Genomic DNA, 13,185 nt, shown 5'->3' on the forward strand with positions numbered 1-13,185 from the left:
AAAGTGACATGGGCCAAAGAAGAGTCTGCGCTGTGCTAAGTTAGTTCAACTTAAGGTCCTTAAAATGAGCCTGAAAAGAAAGGTATAAGGAAACATATAGTTTCGGGTCTGAGTCTTTCCTAAATATCCATTGTAAAACTGGTCATATTAAAAATGTTAATTTTTTGATTTAAGGTGATTATTTGATTTAAGGTAGTCTACTGTCTTTTAGATATTCTCCCCACCAACACTACTCCAGTTAGGCTATTCTTTCTGCACTGAAAGTCCATCAGTGTAACTGAACTTGAAACCATCACGGACAGGATGAAACCAGTAAGTTTCCAACAGGCAGCCAAAAGGTCAAGGGATTGAAAACTCAATACTACCAGGAACAGCTTACATTACGTGATTACACCACAAGAGATAGAAAGGCATATGACACAAGGTTTGTGAGCATTTAATCCAGTTGCTAAAACAGTGTCCTTTTTTGGGGTGTGTGTGTGAAGTTAATGTGCAATATACACACACACAAACACACCTGCTATTTCTTGCTTACAAATGACTAGAGAATATAAGTTTTTGCCTCATACCCAGCCATTACATTACCAGCTTGCGTATGAAGTTGGAGATCAGAGATTGATACTGGCTCTAGAAAAGCACTGGTTTCATGTGCCTGTTTTTATTTTCCTCTTTCAAAGAAAGTGCCCACAGGATCCTTGAGCATTTAGTAGAAGTGTGTGTGTGTGTGTGTGTGTGTGTGTGTAAGTGGGAGAGTCTGTTGCTATTGGATGTCAAAAACAGCATCTCTCTCACTTGAATTTTAAGATGATCCCATCTTTCTTTGAAATGCTTTTTCAGTGAACTCATCAATCCCATGCCATTTTAGAATACTTGTTTACAAAATGCCAGAAATACTTTCCACCCGACAGAACTAGCTTTCGTGATTCATTGACATTTGAAAGAAATGTCATGGCAGAATATACTGAATGTATACACATATTCAAATCTGCTCCGTAAAACTGTAAGTCATCACACTATCTTAACAAAACAAGGGGGATAAATGCAACAAAAGCCATAAGCCGTTGTAGTATATTTACGTACGTATGTAGTCTATCCGTCCTTTATATCCTATCTGCAGAAGGGTGGATAGGTGACAGAATCTGACCCCCTTGTCCTGAAGCCAGATCTCACACTCAGCCTGAATGGCAGGTATTATACATTATCAAGCTCTCAACATTTTATAACTTGGTCATATTCTCCCAACATTTTGCCACACTCCTGCAGGAGCTAAGGAATGGACACCAGGATAGGGTTATGAAGATTAAGGAATAGGGCTGTGTGCATCAGTTCCCCATTTAGATGAAGTATGGTTTTGGTAAGAAGTAAATAAGAAATTGTAGAATTGAAAGGGATTCTGAGGGTCATCTAGTTAAATCCCCTGCAATGCAAGGATCTTTTCCTCAATGTGGGACTCAGACTCACAACCCTGAGTGCTTTACTGACTGAGGAAACTAGGTTTTCAGTGACACAGAAATCCATATCACTGGTTCTGGTTCTCCCTTTACCCTCTAAAAAAAATTGGTTTATTACCCTTTATGTCAGACATTTAGAAATATACATCTGTGGTTTTTTTCCTTTTAGCTAAACCCAGCAGGCACTTAGAATTGGGCAACAACTTGGTGCCCTCCAGTTGTTTTGAAATAATGCTCATCAGACCTGACGTAAAACATCAGGCACCTTCCCAAATGTCCCTCCACTCTAGTTACATCAGTCTGTGGTCCATGTACTTGTGTACATTGACAGTTTTGAAAAGAGCCAATGAAAGTGTTACATCCTCGGTGGGAGGTTCCTAGAGCCTATTGCATGCCCCCCTGTCACCTTGACCCTTTCTGAGAAAGCAGCCTCACCCAGCCAACCCTTTCACTTTTGGCAAGAAAGCACTACTGTGTTCCCTCAGGATTTTGGTGATAGGCCAGTTTCCCACACAGAGATGGTGTCTGCTAGCTCACATTTGTTTGGTTTCAAGCATATCCTTCCAAAGGGGTTGCCAGCCTCTTTGGATGAGTTAGCACGTTTTGAGACAGTGCTGTGTTTTTTGGGGGGGGGCATAACCCAAAACTGTTGCCACGAGGGCCATCTGCCCTCAGTTATTTTGCAGTAGTATTTTCAGAAAATAATTTCTAGAGTGTCTTTGATCTCAGATGAACCCAGCACTGGAAAGATGCATCCTGGTTGCTAGGGGGAAAGCAAAGCAAACTAGTGATTCCAAGGACTAGAAAATAAGGCAGAAGCAGGAAAAGTGCGCTTAAGGATAAGTGAAAAGCGCAGTTCTTAAGGTCTCCAGGGAGTCCGATTGCCTTGTGTCCCAGCAATTCACTTATCAACCACAGCTCTGACCTCACTCATTGACTAAAACAACTTACAGGCTGGCTCATTTTAGAAGGGTTCCTCTTGCATATTTTGCAGCTGCATAACTTTCTTTCTAGGAGGGCTACAGACTTACTTTTAAAAAAAAACCATAAGCTTAGAGCCTGGACCTCATGCTTGGGGGTGCTAGTGAAGTCCTGCATTAATTGGGCTTAAGCATATTGGTTTTAACAGCGTTTTATTCTGGGGGTACTCAAAGGTACATAGTAGCAGCATCTTCCCCCACCCCCAAATGTTAAAGTGTGCCACTTGCTGTAACAACTTCATGGCAAGTACTGGCACTGTTTATTCCTATTAAAAACAAAACAAAAGAACCTAACCTCTCTAAATAAAGTGTTACCCTTTAGAGAGATTAAAGAGTGTTTTCACTACAGCTAAGGGCTTTCCCCCCATCTTGAAGACCTCAGGAATTGGAAAACAAGCAAGCAAGCAAGCAAGCAGAGTTTTCAGAAGAGGCTTGGGCCTTATATAAGACACTGTTAACTGGCTACAATTCTTTGGACTGAAAGTAATTTAAAATCATGCAAGTGTTAGGTAAACAGATGGAGGGGAAGGGAAACTACTCACATGTACTTGAATATGGAAGTAAAGTTTCCCTAAGCGCCCAAGGCTTTTACAGCAAGCACAGCAATTTTGCCACAGACCCACACTAAAAAATGAGAGGCAAATAAAGAAAGTGTTAAGCTCCCACCCCCCTCAAAATCCTATACCAGCTAAGCAATAAAAATATCTTACCCATTCCTTGGTTCATGGTCCAGCGAAGATCTTTGAGAAGCAAAAAAAGGGGGGGGGGTTGATGGAGCTTTGTAAGCTGACAAACTATTGAAAAACTGGGATTTAAGTACAGTTTTGGTAGATTGGGGTGGGTGCCTTCGTGAGTAATAATGTAAATCCTTTGAACAATTGTTCTCTCCCCCCTCCCCCTGTTTAACATTCTGTTTTCTGAGATAAGTTTGAAGTTGAAGGGAGATGCACTCATATTTGCTCAACCTGTGTAGAATATGAATAGTTTAAGAAGGAATAAATTATAAAGTATGCTCGCTCCAGTAGCACATAAACCAAAATTGGAAATTATAAAATGCAATTTGGATTTAAAGGACTGGAAGGCTGTATGTTGCATAGGTAGAATTTTAAAAATGCTGATTTTACTGTCTTCCATAATAAAATACCCAGCTGTTGCAAGAGAATGCGAACTTTGGACATGTCTGCATGTGTATGCATGCATGGAGGTGTGCAATTTACATAAAAATATAACTGTACAATGTATTTACCTACTATTGCCAAAACTGTTCAGGTATTGGTAGAAAATATATTTTCGTTAAATATGTTTGGAATATCAAAGTTTCTAGGCAGAACTGTTATATTTCATGTACATCAGTGCATTATTTTTTGCAAACCATACTTCTAATTTAAATCACTTTTTAGTTTGAACAGGTGCAGTAATGCACAGTGCAATGATGATTAGTCCTGATTCCATGTAGAAATGCCTGTAATTTGGTGTTTGCTAGCAATGGGGTTGTGTGTTTTTTGCACATTACTTAGAAAAAAAGTCATTTCCAGATTTTCCCTGTTGTTATCAAGAAGGTCTCATGATGAGCAGAAGATCACAAATGTTACTAAATTTAACTTTTCTACTCGGTACTTGTAGTCATAGTAAGTTATAGGAGTAGCCTGCGTCACAACCCAAAGCCTGCTGGAAATTTTGTCTGGATGCCGCACAGTCGGTGCCCCTGTAGTAACTTCTAAGTTGGTAATGTAATTTTCCAATCCAACAAGTGGTTCCAAGGAAAAGAGGAAGCAAAATAGATTAGGGCCACATTCACACAATACATTTAAGCACTATCCCCAAAAAATTATGGGAGATGTGTTTTGTTAAAGGTGATTCCCAGAGCCCAGCAAGCAAGCAGGATGGCTAAAAAAAGCTCTTTCTGCGGTGGGTCCCCCCCCCCCACTCTGCATTCATTTGTTTACTTTTTGGCCATGCACCTAATGTCATGTAACTTATGAGTAAGTACATGACACTACTGTATATGCTTCTCTTGGAGGATATCCAGCATTCGTCATACTCAGAATAGGCCCATTGAAATACTTTGATAAAGTAATTTGATTCCACCAATGTAAATGGGTCTACTCACAGTATTAACAATGGATATCACCTACTAATTGCAAGTGTGATATCTTCAGTCTTAATGGATACTACCAGTATTGGTAAGATGAAAAACTGGATATGAACTAAATTGCAGAGGAGCGTGTTTGCCATTGATGCCTGTTGTGTGTTTTCTTTTGTCAGACGAGGGATAGGCCCTTAAACACACGTGATCTAGTTTGTCAAGCTGGAATCCTAGATTAAAAGCTCAGATTCATTGGAATTAGTTCCTTTTCAGTGCCTTTGACCAGAATTTCACAGAACCAAAAATCTTAGGGAGATCCTAAGTAGTAGACACACATTTTGTTTACATAATGATTCAGTTCCTGGCATCAGCTGAAGGATTTCAAGTAGCAGAACCAGAAGGACAACTGCCTAAGACTGTGGACAGCTATTGGTGCTCAATAGTAGACAATGCAAGTGGTGTGTACCAGGTGGTGTGATCCTCCCCCCCCCCCATCTTTGAACTGGCACTCAGCTTCTCAGAGTAATAACTTTTACACTGCCCAAGCAAAAATAGAATTAAATAATATGCCATTTCATCACTTTGTATGCAATGAAATTATATGAATAGGTGAAAGATGAATACAGAAGTATTGGCATATCTTTGTGGCAAAAAGTCTCCTCTGTCCATCACCTTTCCTATAGGAACGCTTGAGGATTTCTTTCAGTCTGCATTTTCAAGCAAACCAACCTGATTTGCAATTTTGAGACTAATATATGGATCAGAATGCAATTACCCTTCAGTATTTGCACGTCCCTGAATTTTGCAAGACATAGAAGAAATCTCAACTAAAGCATCCATAACAGATGGCCATCCAATCTTTGCTTAAAAACCTCCAAGGAACGAAAGTCCATCACCTCTTGTGGGAGTCCATTCCATTGTCAAACAGTTCTTACTGTCAGAAAGTTATTCCTGGTGTTTGGTCTGAATCTCCTTTTTGTAACTTGAAGCCATCGGTTTGGGTCCTAGCTTCCAGAGCCGGAGAAAACAAGCTTGCTCTATCTTCCATGTGACAACCCTTGAGATATTTGAAGATGTCTATCGTATAGCCTCTTAGTCTCCTTTTTTCCAGACTAAACCATTCCGCTTCCAAGACCCCTTGATAATTTTGGTCACCCTCCTTGGCACACATTCCAGCTTGTCAGTATCCTTAAATTGTGGTGCCCAGAATGGGACACTGTACTCTAGGTGTGGTCTGACCAAGACAGAATAGAGTGGCACTATTACTTCCTTTGATCTGGACACTATAGTTCTGTTGATGGCAGCCTAGAATAGCATTAGCTTTTTCTTTCCTTTTTTGTTTTGCTGCTGTGTCACACTGTTGACCCATGTTACGCTTGTGGTCTACAAAGACCCCTACCTAGATCCTTTTCAAAAGATGTCCCCTATCTCATATTTGTGCTGCTGGTTATTCCTGCCTAAGTGTTTTTGTCTTTAAAAATGCATCTAAATGCATATACAAAAATGCATATTTGAAGCAAGAGTGGGGAGGGACAACCCTGCAAGCATAGCATTCCAGCAGGAGCATCATCGCCACATACTGGATGGTGTGGTTGTTGGGTAGAGTGGCAACAAGGTTGGAGTGATGTGGGGGCATCACTGAGAGCACCAGAGCACTCTGCTGGTGCAGCCACATAGTACTTCCCTGATCTAACTCCACCTTGGTGTGCCAGCAGTGACACTGCTACCAGGAAACAGGTTCAAGGCAACGCCTTTCCCCACCAGTCACTCCTAATCTGAGATAGTATGCACAGAAAAATAATGCAAATGTACACCCTTTTAATGGGACAGATCAGATTTATGGATTAGCACATGGGAAACTCATTCAGACTTAGAATAGACTGATCTATTCAGCCCTGTTTTCCTAACTTCAAAAAAGGTTCCCCAGGATTGAATGCAGCCCTCAGGGTGAACAAGTTTCCCCATCTGTGCAGTAATGTAATTATTAGTTCACCCCTGAAAATCCAGTGTATGCAATATGCAACGTTCAGGACTTAACCAGTGGCATAAACCTTCCCCCCCCCCTTTATGGCCAGAGAGGGTTTTAAAAGTACATGTGTTGCTCCAAATGTGTGCTTAGCTGCAAGCTAGAGGAATGCAAGTACTTGTTTACTGTGTCATGTCCGAAAGTAGGGCAGCAGTTTAACAGGGAAACATTTAGGTTCACCTAAGGCTTTAGACATGACAGATATATCCATTTCTTGGAAGAAGCTGATCTGGTTGTTTATCTCCTGCCAGTAGGCAGGACATAGCTGACAGGAGGGGAATGTTACTGTGAGGAACCACAGAGGGGCAGAGTGAATTGCCATCATTATGTCATCATGTTACCAGGGTCTTAAGTAAAACCAGGGAAGATGTTGTAATACTTACACAGATGGACATAATAAAGCCTCGGGAAATTTGATTTACTGAGTGGATGCTAGGAAGTTCTGTTATGGAGGGAAAGGTGTCAAAATTCAGCAAGAAGAATAGAACATAGCCCAAACTGGGCTTCCTAAACATGCTGACAGGCAAGAATTATGTATGAGAAAGAGTACAGTCATACCACGTGTTGTGTTCCACTCTTGTTATGGACTTTCAACTTACGAACATGGCAAACCCAGAAGTGTTTACTTCTGGGTTCACCGCCTGCGCATGCGCAGAGGCAATCTGCGTGCTTCACGCAGAAGCACTCAATCGCACCACGCACATGCGCAGAAGAGGTGCTCTAGTTGCGGACTTTTCGGGGTACAAACGGCACCCGAAATGGATTAAGTCCACAACTAGAGGTACCACTGCATTGGAAAGTGAGGATAAAATTACTTAGAAATGAATGTCTTTCTTTCAGCAGCACTCTTAGGAGAGCGAGAATGGCCTCATGCAGGTTACCTTTGTAACAGTCACGGATCACATCACTGAAATGAAATGTTGAGAAATAGATATTCACATTTATCCAGCTTTTCAATTCTGTAATGAGCATGAGTATCTATATTGTTCACATCAGCTTTCCACAATCCAGTGCCTTCCAGATGTTTTGGACTACAGCTCTCATAATCCCTGACCATTGGCTGTGCCTGGGCCAGATGGGAGTTGTAGTCTAAAACATTGTAGGGCCAAGGCTGGTCTACATTATCAAATTTATATTGGGATTAAAAAAACCACCACACTGCTTTGAAGTGGGATGTATTTCCCAGTGTTAGTCTACACCACTACAAATATAATACAGATAGATGGAAACCTTGCTGCATTTGACAGGCATTGCTCACACTGATCACATCTTGCAAGTCCCAAAAGCTGTTCACAGCTGTCTGTTTGCTTCTAGGTCCAGCTCAAAATGTTGGTGCTTGCCTTTAAATGGTTCCTGACCAAAGTACTTGAAGCAGATAATGGGAAGAATACATTACACTGGCTTGGTCTGAACCTAACACTAAATTGTGGTTTATAAACCATGGTTTAATTCGAGCATCCGAACCTGGCCCAGTGGCTTAACCATGCTCTATGTGCCATTGTTTGTTGTTGGTTAGAAACCCTGCTTAATGTTAACCATGGTTTAGCATTACAGTGGTACCTCAGGTTACATACGCTTCAGGTTACAAACTCCGCTAACCCAGAAATAGTTCTTCAGGTTAAGAACTTTGCTCCAGGATAAGAACAGAAATCGGGCTCCGGCGGTGCGGCAGCAGCAGGAGGCCCCATTAGCTAAAGTGGTGCTTCAGGTTAAGAACAGTTTCAGGTTAAGTACGGACCTCCGGAACGAATTAAGTACTTAATCAGTGAGGTAAAGGTAAAGGTACCCCTGCCCGAACGGGCCAGTCTTGACAGACTCTGGGGTTTGTGCGCCCATCTCACATCTAGAGGCCGGGGGCCAGCGCTGTCCGGAGACACTTCCGGGTCACGTGGCCAGCGTGACAACGCTGCTCTGGCGAGCCAGAGCCGCACACGGAACGCCGTTTACCTTCCCGCTGGTAAGCGGTACCTATTTATCTACTTGCCCCCGGGGGTGCTTTCGAACTGCTAGGTTGGCAGGCGCTGGGACCGAGCAGCGGGAGCACACCCCGCCGCGGGGATTCGAACCGCCGACCTTTCGATCGGCAAGCCCTAGGCGCTGAGGCTTTAGCCCACAGCACCACCCGCGTCCCGAGGTACCACTGTACATATGACCTTGACCATTGAATTTGATGGTTTTCCTTGAAATTTATGTAGTATTGAACTTCCTTACAGAAACAGGGCATCTTGACTTTCATTTTTTCGTTAATCCAAATATATAACAATGTAACCCAATGGATGTTTACTCAGAAATAACTCACACTGGTTTCAGTGATACTTATTCCCAGATCAGTAGATATACTATTGCAGACTTGGTTGCTGAATCATGAGCTGAAGTAGCAATGTTGTTTGACCTTTCTGTGCCCTCTTTCTAAACAGCTGTTCTGTGCCCAGTAAGCATTTTTCCCTCCTGCCCGACCTTGCCCTGTGTCTACAAGTTCTCAGGAAGCCTGATAAAAGTGAAGTGGCTAACAGATTTTGGCAGATTTTCAAATGATTGGTTGTTGCATAAAAGGCAGAAAGGCAGTGCCCTTGTGTCATCCTGTAGAACTGTCACATTGCTATTGTAACAGAAAATTAGATGTAATGCAGGGATAGGGACACTGTAGCCCTCCAGACTCCCAAATCCATCAGCTCCAGGTGGGCTGGCCAATGGTCAGGGATGATGGGAGTTATAGTTCAACAGGCACCTGGAGGGCCAAAGGTTTCCTATCCCTGTTGTAGTTTGGAGATCCATGGGAAAAGGCCACCTTTACGGTGCTGCTGTAGAGTCAGGATCTAGCGTTGCTCCAGCCCAATTTTTTATTTTGCTCAATTCCTCATCCCAGGACCAGGCAACTATGAAAGATCCTTGGAGGCCTAATAATGCATCTGTTTTGTTCAGCACCAGAATTCTGTTGAATAAAATGAGCCTGTTCACAGAGACCGTGCTGTGTGTCTTCCTATGTCTACTGTATGTCATCTCCTACAGACACATTCATTATTGATTTCAGCCTATTTATTTACTTGCCAAAACCATCGGCTGTGACAAAAGAAGCTGTAACATTAATTATGAACAATATTTTCCATTCCAAGGCCTCTTCTGGAGAGCCTTTTCAGGGCCTAGCTGAAGTTACGCCTCAAGGGAACACGGCTGCAAGTCCGAGGGAAATCATCTTCTAAAGGAGACCTGCAGGAAGCAAAATTTCCTTGTTCTGCCAAGAGCACACTAGTTTTGAAACAAGCAAAAAAGGATATCAAAATAGGGACAGTACTGTGATGAGTGGCCCAGCAACCTGGTGGTGAATCAGACATGTCCTCCTGGGTTAATCATATATATTATCTCAGTATTGCAGTGGGTCTCAAGGTTTACATGCACATTCTGAGCCCTTTCTATAGATCCTGTGGTTTGGATCTGGGACTTTCCACATGCAAAGCAGTTGTTCCACTATTGAGCTACAGCGAGGGGCACATCTGAACTGTGTATCTGTGTCTGTGAGTGTGCATACAAAAGTGAGGGGGTGGCCCCCCTCACTTTTAGCCTCCCTTCTATCATGCAGTTCCTGGGGGTTGCCCAAGGGTGAACGAGGCCAGTGCTTAGCTGCCCATGTTCTGAAGAGTAAAATGTGCTGTATAACTGCTTGACACTAAAAACAAAGATTTGTGCCAACAGGTTTGCACACCCAGTTGGACTCTTGACTTCTGTTTATGAAAATAGTCTTTGAACAGCAGTTTCCAGCCCCAGATCGTGGGGGCGAAGCTGAGAGATAATGGCTTCCAATAATTCTTGATTAAAATATGCAATTTCAGAGGCAGTAAAATCATCCAACAGGGATAGACTAACTCAGACATAAGGCAAAGGTGACAACTGACCTGTAATCAGATCTCTTGATGTTTCTGAGCATAATTACTTTAAAATATTAAAATCTCTGATTTTGATTGGCAGCAGAACTGGAAGTGGAGAGTGCGTTCTCTTGCTATTTTCCCTATCTAAATTCTTGCTGCCACAAAATTGCTGTTAGCCCATGCAAAGGAAAAATAAAATACAGGCTTAATACGGGTTCCTGAGTTTCCTTTCTACTGAGCTGATAGCTGCTGTTAGTTGGTGGGGATGTTTTACATTAGAAAAATGGTGTGGATAGGAGGACAGTTAAACACACCCTGCTACAGCTCCCTGCTCCAACTGCTTTTTGGTTTTTTTTTTTTTGTGAAGTCTGATCATGTCTATTTTGGGCGTGAGAATGTACACCAACATGTCTCTTTCTGTGTGGCGTTTGGACTCCAGTGTGCTGAAACACTGGAACAGTACATTTTAGTTTTTTGGAATATGTAAGTTGCTCCTCCACCTCTGCTCAGTTGTATATTTGTAAATAAGTGCAAACATACATAGATGTTAAATGTTCCAAACTCACGACATCTCCTGCTTACCACATTCATTCCCATTTTCTTACTGGAAGGTAACCACATGCCTTACTTTGCTGATTAACAAACTATCGCTTGTGAAACATTAAACGTTCAGCTTACTTGTCAGACAAATATTTGTTTTCTGTGTGTGCTTCACTTTCCTTTCATCATATTTAATAACAGAACAGGCCTACCTGCATAAAGTCATTGCTTTTCCATTTAAGATTAATCTTGAAAATGGGACTTTTGTCTCAATTAAGAGCGTATCCAAAATCAGCAGTTCTTGTGGTAGAACAAACTTTTAATTTTACTTGTGAGTCAGTACTCTCAAGGTACTTGGCTAATAATAATAAACTTTTTTATTACTCAAACAACCAAGCCTTGTAAAAACTCATTTAAACTCCTTTCCATAGAAAGCTGTAGATAAGCAATACAGTTTATCTATAGAAAGGTGTATTATATAGATTTTCACAGTGTAATGTCTCATAGTAAAAACAAACCAATTTAGGAAACCTGTTCTCTAATCTGACATTCAAATGATTTATTTAATTAGAACCATACTGATGGAACCATAAGGATACAGTTTGAATTCCATGTATAGAATTACAAGTTAGCTTCTCAGCAATTTAAAAGACTAACAAGCTTACTGTAATATGAAATTTTATAGGAAAGCCGACTGTGAAAATGAGGGATCTCTGTCTTGGCAAGTTACTTTAGATAAATTTCAGCCTTACCTGACTAAAATGGCTGTATTGATCACAAACTTAATAGCAGCAGAGTCCGCAACAAAATGTTGCAGCATAGAGTGCAACATCTCCAAACTGTGTTCGTGATTCCAGCCACTCCATTCCTTACCCCAGCCCCTGATTTCTGCCTTCCCTCTGCTCTCCAAAGTCAATCAGTATTCCATGGGGAGGGGATATTGTTCCAAGCCCCACATATGGAGGGGAACACATCAATATTGACATTCAGCATTGATAGAGTCATACTGCACTGCTGCTAACATTTTCCACTCCAGAATCCCACTAATTTGAGTTGCAGAAATCTAGTGGGGGAAATAACAAAAACACAACCGCAGTGCTCGGCTCACAAACGTTTCCCATGCATTAGGTGCCTCTTGCCAGAAATTTTAGCTCAAGGGTGTCTGTGGACAAGCGACTGAGCAGGTCTGCTTGTTTTGGGATACAGAACAGTAACGGAGATGGGAGCTTAGGTTGCTCTTCCTCATAGAGTTGAAGAGCTATCTTTGAATTAGACCTGCCCTGTTTTGTAGAAATTCCTTTTCTTGTGCTATCACTGACAGATAGCATAGTGTCTTCACAATGTTTTTGGAAATCGAATCCTCCCTTAAAGAGGGCACGTATTACGGTGAGACTTAGAAATCAACACCCTGTCTTGTGGGTGGGTACGATTGGTCAGCCACAACACCTGATTGGTAGGTCCCTCATAGCTGGGTGCAGTCTGGCCAATGGGATGCAGTCCAAACGGTTCAAGGGACCTATTTATACCCATGCATGTGACCCAGAGCTTCCTCTTTCGGCGTGTGCATTTGGAACACCCGCCCACCTCTCCCTATTTTTAGGGCTTTGCACTTAACCTTGCTATGCCATCGTGTGTTGTCTGTCGTTGGGACGGGCATGGCAGGAATTTTCCCCACTTGGCTGATTGGCTGTTGCCATCTGGGTTTCGCCTGCTGCATAGCAAATCGTCACAACTTGTAAGGTTGCAGATAGGCTCTGGTTCAGGTTATAGGGATGGGAGAATGCTTTCGCCATTCCTATGTGAAGGGTATTCCGCTAAAGGAATCCAGGGACTCAATCGTTTGTGCCTGAGTCTAGGCCAGGGGGACATTTGCGTGGCGGAGTTAGCCCATTCCTGGCTTTCCACTCATCCGGGTGTTCACCCTTGGCTGACCTATGCTGGAACCCTGAGTCAGCGCTACCTGCTTGGCAGGGAGCTAGTCGAACCGGAGCCTATGCAACCAATCACTTTCTGCAATCAATAAAGTTGTGGCCTAAATTCTGCCAAAAACCAAACCAAAATTTGAGACAAGTGTGAATTTATTTAGCGGGGAGGTTTCTGGGTCTGAACATGCAAAGAGATCCCAGTACAGAGGGATGGAGTCAGGGCTGGATTTAGGTTTGATGAGGCCCTAAGCTACTGAAGGTAATGGGGCCCTTTATTTATGTCCAGCTGTCCTTTGCCCACAACAAATTGTCGT

General features: G+C 42.4%; 1 long non-coding RNA gene across 1 annotated transcript in view; it reads left to right on the plus strand.

The window, feature by feature from the left end:
- Nucleotides 1-11,211, plus strand: part of LOC309540355 — a 227,156-nt gene extending 215,945 nt beyond the window's left edge. The window contains exons 2-3 of the long non-coding RNA XR_014223210.1: nucleotides 8,125-8,313; nucleotides 8,678-11,211. This is a non-coding gene — a long non-coding RNA (uncharacterized lncRNA). The remainder of the gene's footprint in view (nucleotides 1-8,124; nucleotides 8,314-8,677) is intronic.
- The last annotated feature ends 1,974 nt before the right edge of the window (nucleotides 11,212-13,185 follow it).

This window comes from Podarcis vaucheri (genome assembly GCF_965113315.1).
Source record: "Podarcis vaucheri genome assembly, chromosome: 9".
Taxonomy (NCBI): domain Eukaryota; kingdom Metazoa; phylum Chordata; class Lepidosauria; order Squamata; family Lacertidae; genus Podarcis; species Podarcis vaucheri.